Below are 11,317 nucleotides of genomic sequence, written 5' to 3'. Positions count from 1 at the left end.
ACCAGTCCCTTTGCAGTAGAAGCACTTAGTCTCAGGCTTAGGACCAGACTTGGGCTTCTTCACTTGAGCAGCAACTTGCTTGCCGTTCTTCTTGAAGTTCCCCTTCTTCCCTTTGCCCTTTTCTTGAAACTAGTGGTCTTGTCTACCATCAACACTTGAAATTTTTCTTGATTTCTACCTTCGTTGATTTCAGCATTATGAAGAGCTTGGGAATCATTACTGTTATCCCTTGCATGTCATAGTTCATCACGAAGTTCTACTAACTTGGTGATGGTGACTAGAGAATTCTGTCAATCACTATCTTATCTGGAAGATTAACTCCCACTTGATTCAAGCGATTGTAGTACCCAGACAATCTGAGCACATGCTCGCTGCTTGAGCTATTCTCCTCCATCTTTTAGCTATAGAACTTGTTGGAGACTTCATATCTCTCAACTCGGGTATTTGCTTGAAATATTAACTTCAACTCCTGGAACATCTCATATGGTCCATGACATTCAAAACGTCTTTGAAGTCCCGATTCTAAGCCGTTAAGCATGGTGCACTAAACTAAGTAGTCATCATATTGAGCTAGCCAAACGTTCATAACGTCTGCCTCTACTCCTGCAATAGGTCTGTCACCTAGCGGCACATCAAAGACATAATTCTTCTGTGCAACAATGAGGATAATCCTCAGATCATGGATCCAATCCGCATCATTGCTACTAACATTTTTCAACATAATTTTTCTCTAGGAACACAATAAACTGGGAGCAACATCGCGAGCTATTGATCTACAACATAGATATGATAATACTACCAGGACTAAGTTCATGATAAATTAAAATTTAATTAATCATATTACTTAAGAACTCCCACTTAGACAGACATCCCTCTAATCTTCTAAGTGATCACGTGATCCATATCAACTAAACCATGTCCGATCATCACGTGAGATGGAGTAGTTTCAATGGTGAACATCACTATGTTGATCATATCTACTATATGATTCACGCTCGACCTTTCGGTCTTCGTGTTTCGAGGCCATATCTGTTATATGCTAGGCTCGTCAAGTTTGACCTGAGTATTCTGCGTGTGCAAAACTGGCTTGCACCCATTGTAGATGGACGTAGAGCTTATCACACCCGATCATCATGTGGTGTCTGGGCACGACGAACTTTGGCAACGGTGCATACTCAGGGAGAACACTTTTATCTTGAAATTTAGTGAGAGATCATCTTATAATGCTACCGTCAATCAAAGCAAGATAAGATGCATAAAAGATAAACATCACATGCAATCAATATAAGTGATATGATATGGCCATCATCATCTTGTGCTTGTGATCTCCATCTCCGAAGCACCGTTATGATCACCATCGTCACCGGCGCGACACCTTGATCTCCATCGTAGCATCGTTGTCGTCTCGCCAATCTTATGCTTCTATGACTATCGCTACCGCTTAGTGATAATGTAGGACCTTGAAGTAGATGTGTCTAGAGGGGGGGTGATTAGAAACTTAATGCTAAAGTTGCAGTTTTTAAGCTTTTTCGGTTTAAGTGGAGTTTAGGCACAATTTCAACATTCACAATACATATCAAGCAAGCATGCAAAGAGTATATAGGCAGTGGAAAGTAAAGCATGCAACTTGCAAGAATGTAAAGGGAAGGGTTTGGAGAATTCAAACGCAATTGGAGACACAGATGTTTTTCCCGTGGTTCGGATAGGTGGTGCTATCCTACATCCACGTTGATGGAGACTTCAACCCACGAAGGGTAACGGTTGCGCGAGTCCCACGGAGGGCTCCACCCACGAAGGGTCCACAAAGAAGCAACCTTGTCTATTCCATCATGGCCATCGCCTACGAAGGACTTGCCTCACTAGCGGTAGATCTTCACGAAGTAGGCGATCTCCTTGCCCTTACAAACTCCTTGGTTCAACTCCACAATCTTGTCGGAGGCTCCCAAGTGACACCTAGCCAATCTAGGAGACACCACTCTCCAAGAAGTAACAAATGGTGTGTTGATGATGAACTCCTTGCTCTTGTGCTTCAAATGATAGTCTCCCCAACACTCAACTCTCTCTCATAGGATTTGGATTTGGTGGAAAGAAGATTTGAGTGGAAAGCAACTTGGGGAAGGCTAGAGATCAAGATTCATGTGGTAGGAATGGAATATCTTGGCCTCAACACATGAGTAGGTGGTTCTCTCTCAGAACATATGAGTTGGAGTGTAGATGTGTTCTGATGGCTCTCTCCACGAGTGAAGAGGAGGTGGAGGGGTATATATAGCCTCCACACAAAATCCAACCGTTACACACAATTTACCAATCTCGGTGGGACCGAATCAACAAACTCGGTCGGACCGAAATAGTAAACCTAGTGACCGTTAGAGATTTTCGGTGGGACTGACATGCAACCCGGTAGGACCGATATGGTTAGGGTTAGGGCATAACGTAATCTCGGTGAGACCGATTGCACAAACTCGGTGAGACCGATTTGGTAATAAGCTAACCAGAGGGTTGGTCAGGCAAACTCAGTGGGACCGATTACACAAACTCGGTGAGACCGATTTTGGTAATGAGCATACACAGTGAGTTTGCATTGTAACCTCGGTAGTACCGATTGCACAAGATCGGTGAGACCGATTTTGGCAATGGACATACACAGTGAGATTACAATCCCATCTCGGTGAGATCGAGATCCCTATCGGTAGAACCGATTTGCTAGGGTTTGGCAATGGCTATGACAAGTGAAACTCGGTGGCGCCGGATAGAAATAATTGGTAGGTCCGAGTTTGGCTTAGGTTTAGGTCATATGTGGAAGTGGGAAAGTAGCTGAGGATTTTGGAGCATATCATTAAGGACTTGAAGCAAGAGGCTCATTAAGCAACACCTCATCCCTCCTTGATAGTATTGGCTTTTCCTATGGACTCAATGTGATCTTGGATCACCAAAATGTAAAATGAAGAGTCTTGAGCTTTAAGCTTTAGCCAATCCTTTATCCTTAGCATCTTGGAGAATTTCCCACAACCTTTAGTCCATGCCACTCCATTGTTGAACTTATCTGAAACATACTAGATAGAAACGTTAGTCCAACAAGAGATATGTTGTCATTAATTACCAAAACCACCTAGGGAGCACTTGTGCTTTCAATCTCCCCCTTTTTGGTAATTGATGGCAACATACATCAAAGCTTTAGATAAAGATCTAAAGAACAGCAAGTAAAGCTTTGGAAGGACATGTAACAAGCATAGGCTTCCCCTACATGTATGCACTCATGTAAATGTGAAATATAGAGGCATGTGAGAGCATAACCATGACAGAGTAGGCAATGTGTTACATGTATCTTGGCCATATGCATCAGAGCAAAAGATTATCAAGGAAAATACCTTCATGCTCATGAGTCTTTCTTGCAAACAGTATGTACATAAGCAAGAATTCCTCATACTCATGATTTTGATGCATACACTTACCTTGTAGTCTTTAGCCGGCTTAGGATGGAATGAACCTGCACAAACAAGGTTAGATAACACAGGTACCTCCACTAGCCAGAGCAAACCAAAGAAGCCACAAGAGTACCAAGACTGGGATGATATGTAGAGAGTGAGTACAAGGTACCACAATGGATTCAACATGTCCCCAAGAGTAAAGATATGCAATGAATTTGACTGATTTCTTTCCCTTAGGTGTCTTGCTCCCCCTGAATCTTACATGGGATATTGGGAGAAGATAGGGAACAGAAAATCAGAGCTGAAAGATACAAATGGATAGAACTTAATGCAAATAAGCACATATGAACATGTCTTTCCCCCAAAAATACATGTGACATCTCTCCTCTTGAACATCAAGCATCTAGGATCCTTGAGTATTCTCTCCCCCTGGAAATCTCTTTCTCCCCCTTAATACTTTCTCCCTTGTAGGTGATAAGCTTTGATGTGATCTCTCTCTCCCCCTTTGACATCAATTTCCAAGAAGGGCTTTCTGGAATCCGTCGTATAGGTTTGGTCCTTGAGACTCATCACAAAGCAATGGATAAAACTGTGATGCTTGTAGAGGACAAGATTCATTGAGTAGAGCTGGATCAGAAGAAATATAGAACAAGTGGCAAACTGTTTTTCCTGTTGTGAAGTCGGTGGCACCGAGTGGCATGTTTCGGTGGGGTCGAAAAGATTCGGTTGGACCGAAAACTACAAGTCGGTGAAACCGAGTTCAACACAGAGAAAAACACTTGTCACCTCAGCTCACTAAACATGTAGGATCCCACAAAGATTTGCAATGAATTATCTGAAGGATTTGCAAGGAATTGAATGTAGAAAATGCAGAACAAAAACAAAAAGAAAAGAGAAGAAACTGAAAGATCTAGATGAATTTTTTTAAAAAAAATAGAAAGAAAATAAATATGCATGAGACAAATACAATAACACAGAAAAGAACACAAGAGAACTTCATCTAGAGTTGGGCGGTGACATAGTCACCTATGTTAGAGTATATTGACTTAGGAGTCAAGTGAGAACACTTGATCATAGGTCATACTCATCGTTTAAGCTCAAAATGGGGTTACCATTTTTCATTTAAGCATCTTGATGTATTCACATCTTGTTGAGTTGCTTTGACTCATGTCTTGGAGTAAAGCTTCTCTAAGATGGAATAACATACCTTGGGTGGTGGTGTGGTTCTTGCTCATGTAGTTGAACTTGTGTGGGTGCTCAAGGTTGATGTAGCTCATCAAGAGTTGGGAGCACCACTTGGAGTTTGAGTTCATCTACCTACATGGGTTAGTTCTTGCAAGGAAGAGCACTTGTGTATCCAAAAATGACAATCATGAAGCTCAACATAGAATTTGTCAAAGGATATGTTTGAATGGTTTTGTGCTTCCTTGTCTTCAACCAACATTGTGTAGATACTTGGTGATGTAGAGATTGCTCAAGATGTGAGTGAGTCGCAATCTCATGGAATTAGATTCAATCAAGCACCTACATGGGTTAGACAACATGCAAGGTACAAATATATCCAAGACATAAGATAGTCATCATAAGAGATATATCATGGATTAGTCATAAGCTCATGTCTTGCATGTATCCAATGGAGTTCCTACTCCAAGTTCGAAGCATTAATAATGTTCAATTCACCTCTCAACCTGCAAAATACTTTCTCATCAAGAGGTTTAGTAAATATATCCGCTAATTGCTTATCGGCGCGAACATGCTTAAGATCAATGTCACCCTTAGCAACATGGTCTCGAATGAAATGATGACGAACTTCAATATGCTTAGTTCGAGAATATTGTACAGGATTATGACCAATTTTGATAGCACTTTCATTGTCACAAAGTAGTGGAACATGTTTCACATAGATCCCATAATCTTTAAGAGTTTGGGTCATCCAAAGTAATTGAGCACAACATGAACCAGCGGCAATGTATTCCGCTTCGGCGGTGGATAAGGATACCGAGTTTTGTTTCTTGGAAGACCAAGACACAAGAGATCTACCAAGAAATTGACAAGTACCCGAAGTGGACTTTCTATCAACCTTGTCTCCGGCATAATCCGAGTCGGAATAGCCAACAAGATCAAAAGAAGACCTCTTAGGATACCAAATGCCAAAGTTTGGTGTATGAATTAAGTATCTCACTATCTTTTTCACGGCCTTAAGATGACATTCTTTAGGAGCATCTTGATAACGTGCACACATGCACACACTTAGCATAATGTCGGGACGTGAAGCACATAGGTATAACAAAGAACCAATCATAGAGCGATAAACCTTTTGATCAACCGGTTCACCATCTTTGGTCAAATCAAGATGTCCACTAGTAGGCATGGGTGTAGGCATACCTTTGCATTCTTGCATATTGAACTTCTTGAATAAGTCCTTGGTGTAGTTCGTTTGAGAGACAAATGTACCTTCCTTAGTTTGCTTGATTTGCAAACCGAGAAAGAATTTGAGTTCACTCATCATAGACATCTCAAACTTCTCTGACATTAGCTTTCCAAACTTTTCACTAAAGAGAGGGTTAGTTGAACCAAATATGATATCATCAACATAAATTTGGCATACAAATAGTTCTCCATTAACCCTTTTAGTAAAAAGAGTAGAATCAATTTTACCAATTTCAAAACCACTTGCAATAAGGAACTTGGTCAAGCATTTATACCATGCTCTAGGAGCTTGTTTAAGACCATAAAGAGCTTTGTGAAGTTTGTAAACATGATTTGGTTTCTTAGGATTGATAAAGCCGGGAGGTTGTTTGACATAAACTTCCTCCTCTATTTCACCATTTAGAAAAGCACTTTTAATGTCCATTTGGTACAAGGTGATATTATGGTGATTAGCATAGGCAAGTAAGATGCGAATGGACTCAAGTCTAGCAACGGGAGCATATGTCTCACCATAGTCCATACCTTCGACTTGTGTGTACCCTTGGGCGACGAGACGTGCTTTGTTGCGAACCACTTGTCCATCTTCATCTTGCTTGTTGCGAAACACCCATTTGGTACCAATGATGTTGTGGTTGTTGTCGGGCTTCTCAACCAATGTCCAAACTTGGTTTCTCTCAAAGTTGTGTAGCTCTTCATGCATAGCGTTTATCCAATCCGGATCTTCCAATGCTTCTTCAACCTTCATAGGTTCAATGCTAGACATGAATGAATAGTTTTCACAAAAGTTAGCTAAACGAGTTTTTGAGCGAGTGATTCTCCCGGTTTGAATATCATTGTAGATTTGCTCGACGGGATGATCTTTGGCAATTCTTGCTCGAACTCGTGAGAGCTTTTGCTTGGGTCTTCGTTGAACATCTTCTTCATCTTGTTCTTCTTCTTGGCCTTCTTCATTGTTGACGTTGTCGTTCTCTTGTCGTGGTGGAGAAGGAGGTTGTTGATGTTCGTCTTGATGCATTTCCTCGTCTTCTTCATCTTGGTGTGTCCCACTTGTGGATGCTTCTGTATCAATTCTTGGTTCACCTTGTCGTGAAGTAGAAGCTTCCACTTGGACGGACGAGGTACTCTCCTTCACCTCCGTTGGACGAATTTTGCCAATAGACAAGTCTTGGATTGCTTCTGAAGGGTCTTTGTCTCCTACATCGATTGGCAATTGCTCTACTTGCGAGCCATTAGATTCATCAAACTTCACATCTACCATCTCTTCAACCTTTCGGGTGAAATTGTTGTAGACACGGTAAGTGTGAGAGTTTGAGCCATAACCAAGTAGAAAACCTTCATGAGATTTAGGAGCAAACTTTGAACGACGATGCTTGTCAAGAATGTAGCACTTTGAGCCGAATACTCAAAAGTATCCAACTTGGGGTTTGTTACCGGTGAGGAGCTCGTATGCCGTCTTGCTGAGTAGCTTGTGAAGATACAAGCGATTTGTTGCATGACAAGCTGTCTCAACCGCTTCTGCCCAAAAGTGCTTCGGCATCTTGTACTCATCAAGCATCGTTCTCGCCATTTCGATGAGTGTCCGGTTCTTCCTCTCAACAACTCCATTTTGTTGAGGTGTGTACGTAGCCGAGAACTCGTGTGAAATCCCTTCTTCGTCAAGAAAGGTGTCCACATTTGCGTTCTTGAACTCCGTTCTGTTGTCACTCCGAACCTTCTTGATCTTCACGTCAAACTGATTTTGGGCCTTCCTAGCGAAGTTTTTGAAGATCTTCTGGACCTGCGACTTGTCATCAAGAAAGAACACCCACGTAAATCTTGAAAAATCATCAACTATAACTAGACCAAAAGAATTTCCACCGAGACTCTTGTAGGCGTTGGGACCAAAAAGATCCATATGAAGTAGCTCGAGTGGCCTCCTTGTGGTCATGATGTTCTTCACGGGATGCCTTCCTCCAACCTGTTTACCTGCTTGACAAGCACTGCAAAGTCTATCCTTATCAAATATGACATCGTTAACTCCAAGGATATGATTTCCTTTAATAAGCTTGTTAAGGTTTCTCATGCCAACGTGACCTAGTCGTCTATGCCACAACCAACCTTTTGAGGATTTAGCAATAAAGCAAGTTTTAGGTTGTGCCTTTTTAGAGAAACCGACAATGTAAAGATCACCTCTACGTATACCAGTAAAGACCATTTTATGATCGTCTCGACGAAACACTTGGCAATCTACCTCAGTAAATAGGACATTCAAACCGAAATCAGCAAGTCTAGATACTGAAAGTAAGTTGTAGCCGAGAGATTCAACGAGCATGACATTTTGAATGGAACTATCATGTGAGATGGCCACCTTACCAAGGCCAACCACTTTACCCTTTGAATTATCACCAAAGGTGACATATTTTTTAGGGCCGTCATTTTCAGCAAGCTCACTGAACATCTCTTCATCTCCGGTCATATGATCAGTACATCCACTATCAAGAACCCATTCCTTTCCTCCTGACACATATCCCCGAAGATTTGCCATAAGACCAAAATGTCTCATTGCATCATCAAGATCGAAGTCACTATCATCATCATCATCATCATAGTATCCATGTTCACCATGATCTTGTGACTCATCATTTCCTAGAGAGGGTAATTCATTAGATAAATGATCATCAAAGTGGTCACCTTTATGAATTCTTATAGCTTCAGATATAATGATTCCAACATCTCCTTTAGCACGCTTGAGATTGGTAAGCTCAAATAGACAATCACCAAAACTAGGATCACTAGAGTTCATCTTACTCAAGGCAATAGATTTAAGGAGAATTTCATCCAAATTTTTCAAGGAATAATCGGGAAATCGTTCCTCAAGAAATTTCCATATAGTATAGGCACAATTAAGAGTAGGCAAACTAGCAATCAAATTTTTGGGCAATCCTCTAATGATGAGCTCAATAGTTCTAAGATTGCGAATTATGTCGATATCTTCATCTAGGGTAGGATGCAAAGGATCAATATGAGGTGCACAAGGGCTAGCAATATACTTGTTCAAATGATATTGATTGAAAATTACAAGCATCTCATTTTTCCACTCATGAAAATACTCTCCATCAAGAATAGGCATTCTATGTCTAAGACTCCCTAAAGTAGACACATCCATCTTCCTCCAATGGTGATTAAACCAAGGCAATGGAAACCAAAGCTCTGATACCACTTGTAGGACCTTGAAGTAGATGTGTCTAGAGGGGGGGTGATTAGACACTTAATGTTAAAGTTGCAGTTTTTAAGCTTTTTCGGTTTAAGTGGAGTTTAGGCACAATTTCAACATTCACAATACATATCAAGCAAGCATGCAAAGAGTATATAGGCAGCGGAAAGTAAAACATGCAACTTGCAAGAATGTAAAGGGAAGGGTTTGGAGAATTCAAACGCAATTGGAGACACAGATGTTTTTCCCATGGTTCGGATAGGTGGTGCTATCCTACATCCACGTTGATGGAGACTTCAACCCACGAAGGGTAACGGTTGCGCGAGTCCACGGAGGGCTCCACCCACGAAGGGTCCATGAAGAAGCAACCTTGTCTATCCCACCATGGCCATCGCCCACGAAGGACTTGCCTCACTAGCGGTAGATCTTCACGAAGTAGGCGATCTCCTTGCCCTTACAAACTCCTTGGTTCAACTCCACAATCTTGTCGGAGGCTCCCAAGTGACACCTAGCCAATCTAGGAGACACCACTCTCCAAGAAGTAACAAATGGTGTGTTGATGATGAACTCCTTGCTCTTGTGCTTCAAATGATAGTCTCCCCAACACTCAACTCTCTCTCACAGGATTTGGATTTGGTGGAAAGAAGATTTGAGTGGAAAGCAACTTGGGGAAGGCTAGAGATCAAGATTCATGTGGTAGGAATGGAATATCTTGGCCTCAACACATGAGTAGGTGGTTCTCTCTCAGAACATATGAGTTGGAGTGTAGATGTGTTCTGATGGCTCTCTCCACGAGTGAAGAGGAGGTGGAGGGGTATATATAGCCTCCACACAAAATCCAACCGTTACACACAATTTACCAATCTCGGTGGGACCGAATCAACAAACTCGGTCGGACCGAAATAGTAAACCTAGTGACCGTTAGAGATTTTCGGTGGGACTGACATGCAACCCGGTAGGACCGATATGGTTAGGGTTAGGGCATAACGTAATCTCGGTGAGACCGATTGCACAAACTCGGTGAGACCGATTTGGTAATAAGCTAACCAGAGGGTTCGTCAGGCAAACTCGGTGGGACCGATTACACAAACTCGGTGAGACCGATTTTGGTAATGAGCATACACAGTGAGTTTGCATTGTAACCTCGGTAGTACCGTTTGCACAAGATCGGTGAGACCGATTTTGGCAATGGACATACACAGTGAGATTACAATCCCATCTCGGTGAGACCGAGATCCCTATCGGTAGAACCGATTTGCTAGGGTTTGGCAATGGCTATGACAAGTGAAACTCGGTGGCGCCGGATAGAAATAATCGGTAGGTCCGAGTTTGGCTTAGGTTTAGGTCATATGTGGAAATGGGAAAGTAGCTGAGGATTTTGGAGCATATCATTAAGCACTTGAAGCAAGAGGCTCATTAAGCAACACCTCATCCCTCCTTGATAGTATTGGCTTTTCCTATGGACTCAATGTGATCTTGGATCACTAAAATGTAAAATGAAGAGTCTTGAGCTTTAAGCTTTAGCCAATCCTTTGTCCTTAGCATCTTGGAGAATTTCCCACAACCTTTAGTCCATGCCACTCCATTGTTGAACTTATCTAAAACATACTAGATAGAAACGTTAGTCCAACAAAATATGTTGTCATTAATTACCAAAACCACCTAGGGAGCACTTGTGCTTTCAGATAAAGTAAAGCATTACCGGGCGATTGCATTGCATACAATAAAGCGACAACCATATGGCTCCTGCCAGTTGCCGATAACTCGGTTACAAAACATGATCATCTCATACAATAAAATTTAGCATCATATCTTGACCATATCACATCACAACATGCCCTGCAAAAACAAGTTAGACGTCCTCTACTTTGTTGTTGCAAGTTTTACGTGGCTGCTACGGGCTTAGCAAGAACCGTTCTTACCTACGCATCAAAACCACAATGATAGTTTGTCAAGTTGGTGCTGTTTTAACCTTCGCAAGGACCGGGCGTAGTCACACTCGGTTCAACTAAAGTTGGAGAAACTGACACCCGCCAGCCACCTGTGTGCAAAGCACGTCGGTAGAACCAGTCTCGCGTAAGCGTACGCGTATTGTCGGTCCGGGCCGCTTAATCCAACAATACCGTCGAACCAAAGTATGACATGCTGGTAAGCAGTATGACTTATATCGCCCACAACTCACTTGTGTTCTACTCGTGCATATTACATCAACTCATAAAACCTGGCTCGGATACCACTGTTGGGGAACGTAGTAATTTCAAAATTT

Source organism: Triticum urartu, chromosome 1, assembly GCF_003073215.2.
Source record: "Triticum urartu cultivar G1812 chromosome 1, Tu2.1, whole genome shotgun sequence".
Lineage (NCBI taxonomy): Eukaryota > Viridiplantae > Streptophyta > Magnoliopsida > Poales > Poaceae > Triticum > Triticum urartu.
This window is presented reverse-complemented; position numbering follows the sequence as displayed.